Source organism: Hippocampus bargibanti, linkage group LG04, assembly GCF_051943395.1.
Source record: "Hippocampus bargibanti isolate YZ-2025 linkage group LG04, ASM5194339v1, whole genome shotgun sequence".
Classification (NCBI taxonomy): domain Eukaryota; kingdom Metazoa; phylum Chordata; class Actinopteri; order Syngnathiformes; family Syngnathidae; genus Hippocampus; species Hippocampus bargibanti.
The window spans coordinates 26,510,882-26,527,919 of NC_142737.1; positions in this window are offsets into that span (position 1 = coordinate 26,510,882).

Consider the following 17,038-nt stretch of genomic DNA (forward strand, 5'->3'; position numbering starts at 1 on the left):
CGGTGTTGATCTGGAGGTGATTCTGCTGGCACCAGTCCACAAAGACCTTTGTCCGTCCCCTTTACTCCCGATCGTCTCTTGATGTAATGAGGCCGACAATAGCTGAGTCGTCAGAGAACTTCTGAAGGTGACAGGTTGGGTAATTGAAATCCGAGGTGTAGAGGGTGAACAGGAATGGAGCCAGGACTGTCCCATGCGGCTCTCCAGTGCTGCAGAGAAGCCTGTCCGATTCACAGTTCTTTACCCTCACGTGTACCCTACTGTGACCTGTTTGTGAGGTAATCTGCAATCCAAAATGTGAGGTGGATTTGGATGGATTTAGTTTGGATTTGCCTTTATTAGTCTCGCAGTGGGCGGCCCGGTAGTCGAGTGGTTAGCACACCGGCTTCACAGAATCAGAATCAGCTTTATTGCCAAGTATGTAGAACACACAAGTAATTTGTTTCCGGTAGAACACGCTGCACTAGTATCATCAGCAAAAAATCGCTAAGTGGCACTATACAGTTCCATTTGGGCTACTGTTGAAATAGTTCAAAGAGTTCAAAGAGTTAATGGCTTGGGGGAAGAAGCTGTTTAAATGTCTGTTGGATTTGGTGCGCATGGATCGGTAGCGCCTGCCTGAGGGGAGTAGCTGGAAAAGGTGGTGGGCAGGGTGCGGAGGGTCCAGTAGGATTTTCCGAGCCCCGAACCAAACGGTGATGGAAGAACACAGGATGTATTCGATGACAGCTGTGTAGAAATGTTGCAGCACCTCCTGTGGCAGGCCATGCTTCTTTAGAAGCCTCAGGAAGTACATTCTCTGTTGGGCCTTTCTCAAGACAGAGTTGGTGTTGACCTCCCACTTCATGTCCTGGGAGACAGTGATTCCCAGGAACTTGAAGGTCTCAACGGTTGACACGAGGCAGCTGGATAGTGTGAGGGGTAGTTGTGGTGATGGATTTTTCCTGAAGTCCACGATCATCTCTACTGTCTTGAGCGTGTTCAGCTCCAGGTTGTGACGGCTGCACCAGAGCTCCAGGTGCTCCACCTGGTATCGGTACGCAGAATCGTCGCCGTCTTTGATGAGACCGATCACCGAGGTGTCGTCTGCGAACTTTATGGATTTGACAGCTGGGTGCGTTGAGATGCAGTTGTTCGTGTAGAGAGAGAAGAGCAATGGAGAGAGGACGCATCCCTGCCGGGCTCCAGTGCTCGTGGTTCATGTTGAGGATGATATATTTCCCAGTCTGACCTGTTGTGTCCGTCCTGTCAGGAATCTGAGGATCCACTGTCAGATCGTAGGGGACACACCAAGCTGGAGACGTTTGGGGATGAGGAGTTCTGGGATGATGGTATTGAACGCAGAGCTGTAGTCCACAAACACTTGCGTAGGTTCCTGTGTTGTCGAGGTGGTCGAGGATGTGGTTCAGTCCGATGTTGACTGCATCCTCCACAGACCTGTTTGCCCGGTAGGCAAACTGAAGAGGATCTAGCAGAGGTCCGGTGTCAGAGGTGATGTTCTTTAGGTGGTTCAGCACGAGGCGTTCAAAGGACTTCATGACCAAAGACGTCAGGGCAACAGGTCTATAGTCGTTCAATCCCGAGGGTGCTGGTTTCTTTGGAACTGGGACGATAGTAGACTGTTTGAAGCAGGATGGGACTTCACACTGCTCCAGGGATCTGTTGAAGATTCGTGTGAAGACCGGAGCCAGCTGGTCAGCGCAGACTTTCAGGCAGGAGGGGGACACTCTCTCAGGTCCCGCAGCTTTCTTGATCTTCTGCTGCTTGAAGCCGTCTAACGTCCAGTTCGTGGATCTGTAGGGCAGAGGGCGGAGATACGGTAGTTCCTAGTAATGGTAGGCAGACCAGGGAAATGGGGGTGTCCTTTTCAAATCGGCAAAAGAATGTATTTAACTCATCAGCCATACCATTGTTGTACACTGCTTGGGGGGATGGTAAACGATAATTTGTTATTGCTTTCAGGCCATTCCACACCGATGCAGAGTCGTTAGCGGAGAACTGTTTGTTAAGCCTCTCCGCATAACTTTTCTTTGCGATGTTAATTTCCTGCAGTGTGCGTCGAGCATCGTGACATCGGTGCACCATTCTTCGTTGATGTAGAAGCATAGTCCACCGCCTTTGGATTTCCCCGATTGCCGATCGCGGTCGGCTCTGAGGAGACGGAAGCCGGGTTGTTGTAGCACGGAATCCGGGTGGCGGTCACTGAGCCAGGTCTCAGTGAAGAAGAGCGCAGCAGAACGTGCAAACGTTTTATTGTTTTTTTGTGAGAAGAAGTTCGTTCATCTTGTTTGGTAGTGAGCGCACATTAGCGAGATGGATTGATGGGAGCAGCGTTCGAAATCCACGCTGCCGTAACTTGACGAGCACGCCGGCTCGCTTACCCCTCCTACGCCGGCGTCTCAAAGCTCCGTACAGAGCTGCTGCGCCGCTCGCGAGCAGCCCCGAAAAAACGTGATTTTGTTGTGTCGTTGAAAATATTCCAAGAGTGGATTCCCCAATGCTCAGTAACTCTTCCCTCGTGTAACTCAGTCGCGTGGGGTCGCAAAAAACAAATGAAAATGACAAAACCAGGAACAATAGTAGGGAGCGTGTGACCGAGGCAGCCATATATATATATATATACAGTAAAGTCTCGTTATATCGATATTCAAGGGAGTCCGAAAAAATATCGATATAACCGGGACTATCGATATATCCGATCCTGCGCTGAACTGCATTAAACAAAAGCCGCCAAAAGAGGGCAGCCAAGCGCCATATAAGAAACGGAGCTGGCCATTAGCTCCGTTTTTTTTTTGGGTGAGATATGTTCCCCCAATGTTGCCTCAAAATGGCACATATAATTCTTTAATGATTGTAAACATGTATGCTTTAATCTTCAGAACTACAGTGTATTTGAAACATATTCATAACTGGATGTGTAACAAGAAAGCATATTATCCGAATCTGAAACCATTGTTTGGATTCACAAGCAATGCAAGACGTCTTGGCGTGAAGTCATTTTTATTTGCATTTGAATATAAAGTGACATCGGCTGTCCTTTAATACACAGTATGGAATGTTAATAATTTTATAATAATAATAATAATAATAATAATAATTTTCAAAATCATCGCGCTTCAGCAGACAAAACAAGAAACATTGTTGCAAAAAACGATTGCATTCATATACAGTACAGTGGGCATGTACATAACACAACAGGGAAACTGCAACGCTTACATCATACTGTATTATGTATACAATTTAAAAAAGTCATCAATCTTCTTCTGCTTCCCATTTTTACCTTTTAACACAAACACTTCAATCTCGTCTGCTACACACGAGCTAGCGTCTGAAAATGAAAATGGCTCTGCTACACGGGTGCTGGGCACGTAACCAAGTCACCTGACCAAGTCGACCAATGGCGCGACTGATGGCGTGACACGTGACAAAGTCACACGGCCAAGTCGACCAATAGCGCGACCGATGGTGGCTCATGTGACCAAGTCGACCAATGGCGCGCCCGATGGCGGCTCACGTAACAAGACACGTGCCCAAGTTGACCAATGGCACGACGGATATATCGATATAAACAACAAAAATGGCCGGCGGGGGATGAAAAGGAGCACCGTAATAACCGGATTATTGTAATAACCGGGTATCGTACTAAACGGTACTAATTATACATAAAAAGACTAGAAATGTGCAAGGGAAATGAAAATAGTATCGTAATAAGCGGTACTATCGATATAACCGATATCGATATAACGAGACTTTACTGTATATATATATATAGGACACTGATTCGCTGTGCGACCCCGTGAAGGGAAAATCCGAAAGGAAAAGAAGATTATATCTTTTTAATTGTTGTATTTTAAATTTATCCTTGTTCCCTTTTCCAAACGTCACTCAACATTAGGTCAAAATTTCTCATGACTTTAGAAGGTGTCACGGTGTTGCGAGGCGCTGATGGCGGGTGCGGATACCAAAAAGCAGGCAGAAGGGAGCAGGAGGTTGTTTGACAAATTGTATTAAAATAAAGGTCAGCAGGAACAAAATGTAAAACATCAAAATCATCTGAACGGAAAAAATACAAAGTATCAAAAGAAGACCAAAAGTAAAAGTCCGCCAAGGTTAAACAAACACATGCACAGCATACACAATGCATGCAACAAACATGCAGCAAACAATGAACCGACACCGGATGGTCGTGCCGGGTGTCCTTTTAAGTGTCAGTGATTAAAACGACCAGCACCTGCGAGGCTGCAGGGAGGGCTGACGTCGCTACCCGTTGGTCGCCAATCTGATCGGGACGACCAGCACCTGTGCAGGTGCAGGCGGGGCCGACAGCGCCCCCAGTTGGTCGCCAACCAGATCATGACAGAAGGAAACAAACAATCACCAGCTATGTATACAAACAGCGGAGTTGAACCATTTTGAATGTAATACTATTATTACTGTGAAGGAATTCATTATTCACTGTGACTAACTTTTCAGCCCCTCTGTGTTATCTGTTCAAACACTTTAAAGAAAGGTCAAACACTTTAAATATAGAATGCAGTATGCTGTTGTAGGTATTTCTTGCCTACTGTGATTACACTCACCTTTAATGGCCCATCACCCCCACCACTTTGAGGACCCCTCCAAAGGACATGTTCAACGTCATAAGAAGAACTGGTATCCCAAGTACCCGTGTTGCTGTCATCACATAGACACTCAGTCCGAAGAAAATGGTGGGTACATCTGTTCTCACCTGACCACTCCCAACTTTTTCCAGCCACACCAGGTCAGATTACATGTTCATTTCTTTATTTCCATGATTGTGTACTGTATTTATTTTTTAGGAGTGAGTACTTCCCAGGACTCTTCAGAGCTGCCGCCAAGCAATGCTGGATTGGTGATAGACGTTAACTTCTCTGACTCTTAGATACAGATTTCAAGAAAATTTCAAGTATCTTCCAGAAATGGTGGGGCATGTACGCTTCCTCTCTTGTGTTTGTTTTCTTGTAGAGAGTGACACGGATATTAAAACTTACTTAAACAAACTTACACATGAAACACTTTTTTACTTTGACTATTTCTCAAAACTGCAGGGTCGCTCACCCGTGCCTCTTCAAAGCACAGATGGTCACACCATAGTTAACTTCCTCTTCTGCGAGAATGATCTGACATTTATAGGGAAGACCATAAATGTTTTACAATACTCACTGGAATGTCCGCTGTCAAGCTTGTGTTGTGCATCTTTATCACACCTCAGGGCCTGACAGAGCCTTCCTGATACTACGCATATAAACTAATCAGTCCAGCTTTCATCTTTAGCAGCTCTAAAGTAAAACCTTTCTTACCTCGTGAGCACATTGAAAAAGTAATTCATGCCTTCATCACATCCTGGCTTGATAACTGTAATGTACTTTACTTTGGAGTCAGCCAATCCTCCATGAAGCATCTCCAGTTGGTCCAGAATGCCGCTGCTCTCCTCTTGACTGTTATTTGTAAGAGGGAGCACATAACTCTTACTCTGGCATCCCTTCACTGGCTCCCTTGACATTTTAGAGTTCTTTTTCAGATTTGATTATTTGTTTTCTAATCTTGAAATAGCCTGAGCTCTTTCGTCCCTGCCTCAGGTCTGCAGATGAGACATAATCAGGGGGACCAAGGCAAGAACTAAGTGGAGGCTTAGAGGGTATCGAGCTTATTCCATTGCTGATCCCTTTTTGGAATGACTCTCACTAAACATTCCGTTTACTCAGCTGTTCATTGAAGTTTTTTAAAAAAGTTTAAGGTTTATTTTCCTTTAAACTGTCACGCCCCGTGTCACTTCGCTGAGCTTGTCCAACTCCACATACCTGCCCAGTGTCCAAGGTCAGAGGGCCAGACATTACTCGAGGTACGGAGAATTAAGTGGAGGCCCAGAAGGAATCGGGCTTTATTTCCTCGCCAGTATTTCTGTTTGGAACAACTTTCCGCTCAATTCTATGTCCATATTTAAAACTTATCTTAAAAAATGTTTTATTCTTACGCTTTAGAATCAGCATGGTTTTGGTGGGTTATTGTAATCGCTGTTTTTATGCGATTGTTTTTTTTGTTTTAACTGTCTTTGTTTTTGTCTGTGAGGACAACTACAGAATGTCTGATATCTATGCAGCTGGGGTTGTTTTTAAAGTGCTCTGTGAATAACATGTTGAATTGAACAGAATGTCTTAATTGAGCACTGGAGACTCACCGCCTTTATCCCTTTGTGTTGAAAGCAATTGCTGGTTCATTTTGAGTTGTCATAACATTCACTATGAGGACAGCTGCGTGGATGGCGAAATAGGACTGGCATATAATTCCTTCATACAAAAGCTTTACTGTTTTTGACTCTGCTGTTATCAAACAGCAAGTTATCAAGTTATCAAACTGACAGCTGATGGGTTGGATGAGGCTCGCAATGAGGTATAAAGAGAAGCACGCCCAACAGAATGAATTGCTGCCACAAATTTCTCAAACGGCCAACACCCAAGACAAATAAAATAAATATGACACATTCAACTATTGATAACACACACATATTTGACAAAGATGAACACCCTTATAATTGAATAAAATGCAGAGTGCCTCCCAATGCTACTGGGAATGGTAGATGAATGTTTGAGATTGATATGACATGGCCTTCCCTACGGCGACATTCACGCAAATTGTTGCCACCTTTTGTTCTTGGGAATGAATTCACAATGGGCGGGGGTTTTAATAGATTTTTTTATGACAGCTCAACGCACGGCACTATTTGACGTGATGTCATCACTTCACCGTTTTCTTCTTCTTGAACTTAATAAAGATGAAGATGCTCGATAAAAAGGCATTGACAGCTAGGATAATACTCATCGGCAACATTCAAGTAAAGTATAACTACTCATTTAGTTAAATAAAAATGAGTAAAGCCATCATATCACTTTTTGTCACTCGCTCACACAAGCGTGCACACATGCGCGCACGTACACTCATGCGCACACACATACACACACGCACACACATGTGCACACACGCACACACACACACACACATACACACACACACACACACACACGCACACACACCACACACACACGCATGCACACACACACACACACACACACACACACACACACACACACACACACACACACACACACACACACACACACACACACACCGTCTGAGTCGGTTTAAAATAAGACAATGCAAACACAATTCAGAATTGTAAATGTAAACTGTAATCACTTATCTTGAATAACTGAGAACATTAACATTGTAATATTTTGGCACAGAGCACATTAAACACCCAATGCATAGAAAAGAGGCAAGAACGGATATACACCACATTTCAAAACATTGATAATCATACAGAAGTTACAGATACTATTTCAGTTTCAAACAACAACAAATAGTGGGTTTGGAGAAAACTATGACAGTACAAAGGAACTATTACAGTGACTGGCTAAATTGCTTTGATGACAAAAAGCAGCACGGTCACCAGCAATACAGACACAATACACAGTTGCAGCATTTTTGTGAGTAACACAACAGGCGTGTCCACGACTGATCAGTGTCTTAACTGCAAATCGTCTCTGCTCAGCCAAGTTTCACATTTACTACTGATCTGACACATGTACAGTACATTCCACAGTATATGGTCATCATAAAGACATGTCGATATTGTAATGTGTGAGCTTGTAACTTTAAGGTTTTCAAAACAATGTTGAGGCCCAAGAGGCTTGGCGCAAGTTACAGCACTCCTTACACACCGGCACTCACAGAGGATGACAACACTTGCTCATATACAGTCACATGCACACATTAAACTTGGACATTCGTGACACCAAAACGGCTTCACTAGAAAATGCTTAAATATACAGTATTGTAAACACTGCTACTGAGTCAAAATACTTGTCAGAACATTATAGGCTTCAATTGTTCTTGTAATTGGAGAAAAGTGGAGGATGTAAAAATGTCTATATGGAAATTTTGTATTCTTACGCCACAGAATTGTTGCATTTCCTGTCAGGAATCAGGCAATCAGTGTTTCACACACCATCTGTAACTGGTGCCGAATTTGTCCTTAGTTGCCATTACTGTACAACAAAATAACAAGACCCAATCCAGTTACACCATTGATAAATCATACAGAGAAAAAAAAAGCCACCTTTCAACACATAACAAACATTTCACATTTGGTCAGTTAAAGAAGACGATACCAGAAAGGTATAATTTAGCATTAACTGCAGTATTTTCATATAGTGAAATATTCATATCGCCAAGTTGTGCAATGGCTATGATTACACAATTATTTCCAATCATTGACTCTCCTAGTTATACACAATGTCTGTTGTGTTCATTAAATTTCAAATATCCTACAGTTCGTGGAAAACGTATTGATCCACTTCGAATTACATTTAGAGCAGGGGTGTCAAACCCATTTTTTTGCCGCGGGTCACATTGTAGTTACAGTTTCCTCTCGAGGTCTGTTATGAATTTGGGGAAATTATTAGGAAGTTTCGTCTGCGCCACATATTACATACAGAACGCACAACAAATTAACGAATAACTAGTTTTCAAATCTGAAGTCAAGAATAGTGAATACAGTGATTATATAGTGATAGTGATTGATAGCGATTAAACCACAATAGTAATTGTGGTTTACATATGACAACTTGAAATTTTGGTCCTGACTTCAGCAAGCATTATGTCACTTGACATGTTTGATTTGCTTTCGTGGGCCGAATAAAATTATGGTAGGCCATATTTAGCCCGCGGGCCTTGATTTTGACACCAGTGATTGAGAGGTTTCACCCTGGTAATAATATTTGTTTTACGCCTTGTTTTGGCCAACAGGGCACACACATACAACCTGGAAAATGCCTCAATCTGCATGCATGAATGTTTCATCAGTGACACCTTTTCGACGTGATTGACGTGAATGAGCCATTTATAGGCGGATGGAATATGGCATTCGACATCTGTGACAATAGATACATCCCCCGATTGCTTGTGAGATAGTGAATCGATGAATGAGTTTTAAGTAGGCTGTGGAAAGAAATCGACTGCAAAGACAATGGCCTTATTGAGTAAATGATTATGCGCAACATGTTGCTTTTCACTTGGATTTGTCCCTGCTTGAATGTGAGTGTGATGAGCATTGGACATGTGTGGATTTTAATTCATGAAATTCTGACTGTGCATGGAATGATAACAAATCACGGATGCCCATCCTCCCGTCGCTGACGTGTCATTCTGGCCAACGAACTGAAAAATGTGTGGCTACCCCCGGTGTACATATCCACTTTTGTGCGCGTTCCCCCTCCAAGCTGTAATTAGCATGATGGAGTGGCGAGGGATGGTAGAAACAGAGGAAGATATGACGCTGATGAGACCATACACCCTGCTGTGGAGCCTGCGTGGCGCCTCATCGGAATAAAAAACAACATTGAGTCTGCAGAGTGCGTTGCAGAGAGAGACAGCACTCACAAAGTTGATTAAACATTCATTAAAGGCTCGGCATGTTCACCTGACCCGGTCAAATGATAGCAGGTAGGTGTCATCTATTCTGTTGTGTTTTTCTTTCCCACAAGGCATTAGACAACACATATGAAGAATTACATGCTAATTTGTTGTTACTGTTCACTTTCCATTCTCAGTGCTGTTTCAGATGCTGCACCACAACAGTGGCCGGTCTTGAAGTACATTATATCAAATTAGGCTGAAAATTAAATTTGGCCGGGTGTGTTTGGATTCTTCTAATGCAACTCTATCATTCAACTTTGCACTGAGTGGAATCAGATCAAATTTGTATGGTAACATTCCCTACTTACTTGAACAGTGATCATAAACGCTGAACATTTTCACCCCATGTAAAAGAACAAATGCAAACTTATGAGTAGTGTAGCATTATTTTCTGACATCGACCGGATGGGAATCAATCAAAGAGTGTCATTAACATAACGCTCTTTATGGTGAAAGAAACATTCTTCGAACAACAATGCCCAATTTAGAGCCACCAAGCCACTTGGTCGCACCATCTACATGATCAAGAAGGAAACAATTATTTTCCTTAAGAGCTCATTCAAATGCAACGACACGTGCGGTCACACACTACAAAGCCCAACTGTGTCCAAATCCTCAAGAAAGGAGACATTGGGAGGAGGGGGGGGGGGGGGGTTGGATGCTGAATCTAATTGGATGATTCGAATTAGAACAACCCTTATGCGTTCGCCCTCTCGACACCTTCTGTTTGGATTTGCCTGCCAATGCAGTCATGCAAATGATGCCAATATTGTCCCTCATCGTAATACACAGACTTCTTCCAAGTAAATTAAATCTGGATTCAATAAATTACTGGCTACAGTCGAGCTTAAACAACAAGGTTCAAGGGGCAGAAAAACACTGCAATGTGTGAGGAATGTAATTATTGTCTTTGTGGTTTTTTTTTCCAATTTGAATTTTGAAAGTATTTCCTGGTTTACATTTTACAGGTGGATATGTGAAAAGCAGAGCAGGAGAAAGATGGAGATGGTAGTTTGTCAGATGCAGTTAATCTGCTCAAAAAAAGTTCACAATTTTCATCTTTTGGGAGAAAAAAATCAGGATAAACGTAAAATGCACAGTACCACCAACACGTAAACTTAATTTGATGTTTTATGACACTTGAATTCAGGTGTCCATCTGTTCAACGATTCAGTGATTTATGTTCAAATTGTTCTCAAGCAAGTATCTGAATGGCAATTTTAACAAAGGTTGTTTGGTCCATGACTGACTTATACTGTACGTTTCCTGGTACAGTCAGACCTGGCATGTAAACATGAACATACAAATAAACATAAAAATGAATTCATGCATGAGTCATAAAAACAGCTGTAATGAATTTTGCCTTTCAGTTGCTCTCTAAGGAACACATTCTGCCGACACATTGACCATTAGGACATGTGTATTCAAACCTTTAAAGGATTTCAAAGAACGTCAAATTTAGTTTAGGCCTTGGGTTGAGGTGTGTTTGAGGATCACCCTGAAAGGCTAAAATTGCAAATACGTATTTGGCACAGGGTGCACTCACACTGGGAAATCAACATTGTTTCAGCACACTTCACACTTCAAGTCCGTCACACAGGCATCAAACTTGTTGAGTAATGCAGTCCCTTCCCATCGTCAGTTATTGATGGTAATTGCCACCTCTCAAACAAAGACTGAAAATCAACCACAAAATCAAAGCCCAAATACCATCCAACCATCCATTTTCCATACCGCTTATTCCTCATTAGGGTTGCGGGGGGTGCCGGAGCCAATCCCAGCTGTCTTCGGGCACGAGGCGGGGGACACCCTGAATTGGTGGCGAGCCAATCACAGGGCACACAAGGAGTCAACAGTCACTCTCCCAATCACACCTAGGGACAATTTGGCGTTTTCAGTCTGCCTGCCATGCATGCTTTTGGAATGTGGGAGCAAACCGGAGGACCCGGAGAAAACCCACGCGGGCCCGGGTAAAACATGCAAACTCCAGACCGGGATGCGAACCGGCGACCTGTGCACTATGCTAACCACTTGACTACCGGGCCGCCGCCCAAGTACTAGTACATTCTCAAATGTAGACACGTAATTGATAGCAACAATAGTTATGAGCAAAGTGTGAACTTGATTGCTTAATGTTCTTCTTTCGTGGGTAGATACGACCAAGCAATCTACGACCAAGGGGACTGAAAAGAAAACGGACAGTAGATATGGAGACACAGAAAAATCAATGACAAGGACATGTAACGTTTCTTGTGGTTCTTTTTTGTCTTTCTATTGCGACTATTTGGCATCCATCCGTTTTGTAAATCCTCATGAGGGTCGCAGGGCGTGCTGGAGCCTATTCCAGCTGTCTGAGCAGCAGTCTGAGGTTCACCCTGACCAGGTTGCCAGATTGAAAGTATTCAGACCAACAAAAATACTCACGTGTCATCATTTGAATTTAAAATATGTTATACATTTATGAACCGTCATGTTCTATTTGTGCTTGTTGTTTCAGCTCCAGCTGCACCTGATCCGTGTTTCCAATTTAAGCCATGCCGAGTATTTAAGGACTCCCAAATAATTTAATCGAATTTTACTTTAAAATTGGCCCGAAATACAAAGACATTAAATTCATCATTGAGATTAAATACGGTTTCCGAATTAGTGAATGACATTTGAAGCGAATGGTGAACAAAAGAGGATTATTTTGTCGAAACACGTTTAATGACTCGGGCGTCCTGGTTGACTTTATTCACAACCAATTGCAGCAATTTCCGACTACTACACGGTTACAGGTGGATGTCCTGTAATTGCAGAGAACATGGCTTCTTGTCAGGAAGGAGGATGTTCGTCTGGTCCTGAAAGAGTTGTATATGAAAGAGGAGTATCTTTAAGGCAAGCAAGACATCTGAGACGATGAAACTACTTCTATAAAGAACCAAATTTTACAGGGGGCCATCTTGCTCGTCATGTCATTTTATTTGCCGCGCAAAAGCAAATCTGAACCTAAATTTCAAATTATCCCATGTAAACCACAATAACAGTCATTATTCTTGACTTCACATTTGAAAACTAGTTATGCATTAATTTGCTGTGCATTATGTATGTAATATGTAGAGGAGATATAACATTTGGTTTCCCCCTAACAGCCCTCGAGAGGAAACCGTAACCGTACAATGTGGCCCGCGGCAAACAATGACTTTGACACCCCTGTGTTAAAAGCTTCCAGCATTTCCTGGTGTCCATACCACCAGGCAGCACCCTTGACAGTTACTTGGATGGGGCCAGCACCGTCAATCAAAGAATTTAATATTGGTGGGTGGTTCTTGCAGCCATTGCGTGGAGTTCTGGTTATCACTCTTCACGGACATCAGTGACAATGGATTCTTTGATGATGATGTCACGATCAAAAAAAAAACATTTTATTTTTCTTCGATGTCCCATGAGGGGCTCCGCAGTTTTCCTGGTTTAAATTTCTTATTGGTTTAAATAGTCTTATTATTTTGCCACTGGCTCGCAGATTCAATTGTGGGCAGCAGAGCTCGTTAATAGAACCACTCACTCAAACAGAATGTTTTTAACACAAATTAAGGCTAAGTAAGGTTTGGACCATGTAAACATGATCATTAATATATTTGATCGATTACAGAGAGCTGGAAAGACAGTGAACAGCAGGTGTGCACAAACATCCCAGTTGAATAATGCTGCCATTAAATAACACAACAAAGAGTGTCATCCAGAGCTGTGCCGATTGGCATCTGCTTCTCGGTTTCACATCAGATGACATTGGAATTTAAAATAGCAGCTTTTGTTTGCTGAGAATAGAGCAGGAGGTAGACTCAAGAGGGAATGAGGCTGTGTGTGTGTTTTTGGGGGGCGCGGGCGGGTGTGTTGCCTAATATATGAAGAAGCCACAAACCCAAACACGTCAGCTGTTATATGAGAAATAGGCTTATATAGTGACAGTGTGAGTTCAGCAATGGTGAGTGTGTGTGTGTGTGTGCGCGTGTGTGTGTGTGTGTGTGTGTGTGTGTGTGTGTGTGTGTGTGTGCGTGTGTGTGTGTGTGTGTGTGTCCCGTGTGTGTGTAAACCCTGCAGTCTATCAACTTGGCTTCTATTAATTAAGTTAACTCCTGTTTAAAATTATTTTAACAATGTTTCAATAACACTTGTGCATATTAGTCCGCCTGATGCATTTGCATGACAAACACACAGGGTATTATTTCACACAGGGCCTCCACTGTACACTCTAGTGCAGGGGTGTCAAAGTCATTTTTTTGCCGCGGGCCACATTGTAGTTATGGTTTCCTCTCGAGGGCCGTTATGAATTTGGGGAACCCATTAGAATGTTTAAATCCCTTCAAATATTACATATAGAGCACACAGCAAATTAATGAATAACTCGTTTTCGAATCCGAAGTCAAGAATAATGACTTTTATTGTGGTTGACATTCAAAAATATGAAATTTTGGCTCAAATTTTAGCAATAATCATGGAATTTAACAAGTTTGATTTGCTTTCGCGGGCCGAAAAAAATAATGTTGTGGGCCGGATTTGGCCCGCGGGCCTTGACTTTGACACCTGTGCTCTAGTGTGTGCGCATGTGATGATTTAAGGCCGCAGCATGCAAAATTAGCCTGGTGGGCTTCCACTAATGTCCTTTTCCTGGACTCCAACAGAGCGAGAGCTGCCTCTACTTCCCTTGTCCTTTAGCAGTTATCATGCAAAGCAGCATGGCGCATCGTTGCACATTAGCAGAAAACGACGCTTAAGCAAATTTCTATAACATGTCTAGAATGCGGTGACCCGGTAAGCGAGTGGTTTGCACGCCGACTTCAGAGTACAGAGGTTGTGAGTTCAAATCTCCCTCCGGCCTCCTTGAGTGGAGTTGGCATGTTCTCCCCGGGCTTGCGTGGGTTTATGGAAAAATCGATATATATCCCCCCCCCCCCCAAAAAAAAAAAATCCTAACTTCATTCTCTCATCCCTCTGACATAATTTTGTGAAATAATATAATATACAGTATAATGTAAATATAATAATGAACAGATGGACTAAAAAATGCAAAATCTGAAGTGGGCTTGTCACATCTCGTCGCCGTCCTGGGCGCGCCCCGCCCCTCCTGTCATCTCCTCCGCTGCTCCCTGGAGACGGCCCCTCCCATCATCACGCACCTGGGTTCCCACAGCTGTTTGTCATTCCCGTGATTGTGCCTTCTGACTATATCTACCGATTGCGCTATTCAGTCTCCGTCGGAATATTCAGAAAGCTTACCTCGCGACCTCCCTTCCGTCAGGTCTGCCATCTTTTTCCCTCACTCATCGCCACTTGTTTTGTTGGTGCACATGCTCCCAGTAAAGACTTTTCTTGATTCAAGTATCTGTCTCGCCGTGTACTTTGGATTCGACCCCCCGCTTTCCCTCGTCTCTAGAGTCCTGCCTCCTAGCCTCAAGAGACGCAACATAATATTCCGACCACCCATGGATCCCGCCGGCGAAGACAGATTCCTCACCGCCCTCTCCATGCAAGCGGAGCGTTCGAGCCAGATGGCGCAAGCCATCACGGAACTCCGCCAGATCACCACCTCGCTGGCTCAACGATTCGAGACGGTCGAGGAACGTTTGGCAGCCCTCACAATTCGGTCCTCCCCGTCCGCGGGTGGGCACCCGCACCCGCTCCCGCTACCCAACCCCTCTCGCTACGCAGGCGAAACCGGGCGTTGCGCGCAATTTCTAATGCAATGCGCGCTCGTGTTTGAACAACAGCCGCAAGCCTACGTCAGCGATGAGGCTAAGGTAGCTTTTATCACCAGCCTGCTCAGGGGAGACGCCGAGACGTGGGTGCTGGCCATCCGGGAGTCTCGACCGGAGCTGTGCACCTCCTACCCGGACTTCGTGGCAGAGATTCGCCGGGTATTCCACCATCCGGTCACGGAAGTTGAGGTAGAAGGAAGACTCCTCGACTGCGTCCAGGGGTCCCGCTCGGCTGCAGAGTACTCCGTCGCTTTCCGGATTCAGGCCGCTGGCAGCGGCTACGACGACCGAGCGTTGAGGGGGGTGTTTCGTCGCGGTCTTAACTCCGATCTCAAGGACGAACTGGCTACACGCGACTCTGGCACCACCTTCGACGACTTGGTCGACATTGTCATCGGCCTTGATCACCGCCTTCGGGAGCGACGGAGGGAGCTGAGCGGTCGGCGGCCCGACGAGCCACGAACCCGGTCGTGGAGAACCAACCCCGGCAGCGAGTGCGTGCGACGTCGGGAGGTTTCCCCCGAACCCATGCTGATTGGTGGGGGGAACGACCGCATCGAACCCGGGGCTCGCCGCACCCAAGGCCCCCAACCAAAGACCTCCGGCACATGTAAGTCCCTGTCGAAGAAACGACATAGGCGACCGCGGGAGGCAAGACCCCCTACCCCCGTAACGCGATTGGAGCTGGAAAGTGAATTGACTGGGCCTTCCAGCTCCCAAACAGTGCGGGCATTAGTGGACTCGGGGGCCGACGGGTGCATTATCGATCCCGAGTTGGCAGACTCATTGGGCTGCCAACTTATCGACCTCCTGCCCCCCAAGGAGTTCGTGGACCTGGACGGAGGACTATTAGCGCGAGTCACGCACATCACGGCCCCGCTCAAACTTCGGGTAGCGGGGAACCATGTGGAGCACCGCCAATTTTTAGTCATGCCCTCCCGGAATGCGCCGTTGGTATTGGGTCTTCCCTGGCTCAATACCCACGACCCATCCATCTCCTGGGAGGGTCCCACCATTCAGGGCTGGAGCCCCTACTGCTATGCCAACTGCCTACGGTCGGCTACGGCAGGGCAAGATCCCTCCCGCGTTGGCCCGCCCGAGGCCATCTGCCTCAAGGACGTGCCACAATGTTACCATGACCTGCGGGAGGTGTTCAGCAAGGACAGAGCCCAATCCCTGCCACCCCACCGACCGTATGACTGTGCCATTGACTTGCAGCCAGGGGCTCCATTACCGGACTCCAGACTTTACCACATTTCACAACCGGAACGGGAAGCCCTGAGCACTTACATAGACTCCTCTCTAGCGGCGGGACTCATTCGCCCGTCGCGTTCCCCGCTGGGCGCAGGGTTTTTCTTTATCGAGAAGAAGGTCGGATCCCTGCGCCCATGCGTTGACTACCGGGGCGTGAACGACATCACCATCCGTAACAGATACCCTCTCCCCCTCATGGATTCGGCCTTCGCGCCCCTTCAGTCCGCCACCATGTTTTCTAAATTAGACCTTCGCAGCGCCTACCATTTGGTCCGTATCCGTGAGGTGGATGAATGGAAAACAGCATTCAAGACACCTTTAGGGCACTTCGAATACCTGGTGATGCCGTTCGGGCTCACGAACGCGCCCGCCGTTTTCCAAAATCTGATAAATGATGTGCTCAGGGACTTGCTCAATGTTTTCGTTTTTGTTTACCTTGATGACATTCTTATTTTTTCCCGCTCTGCAGAAGAACATCGGCAACACGTCCGACGGGTCCTGGCGCGGCTCCTGCAAAACCGGCTCTACGTGAAGGCAGAGAAGTGCGACTTCCA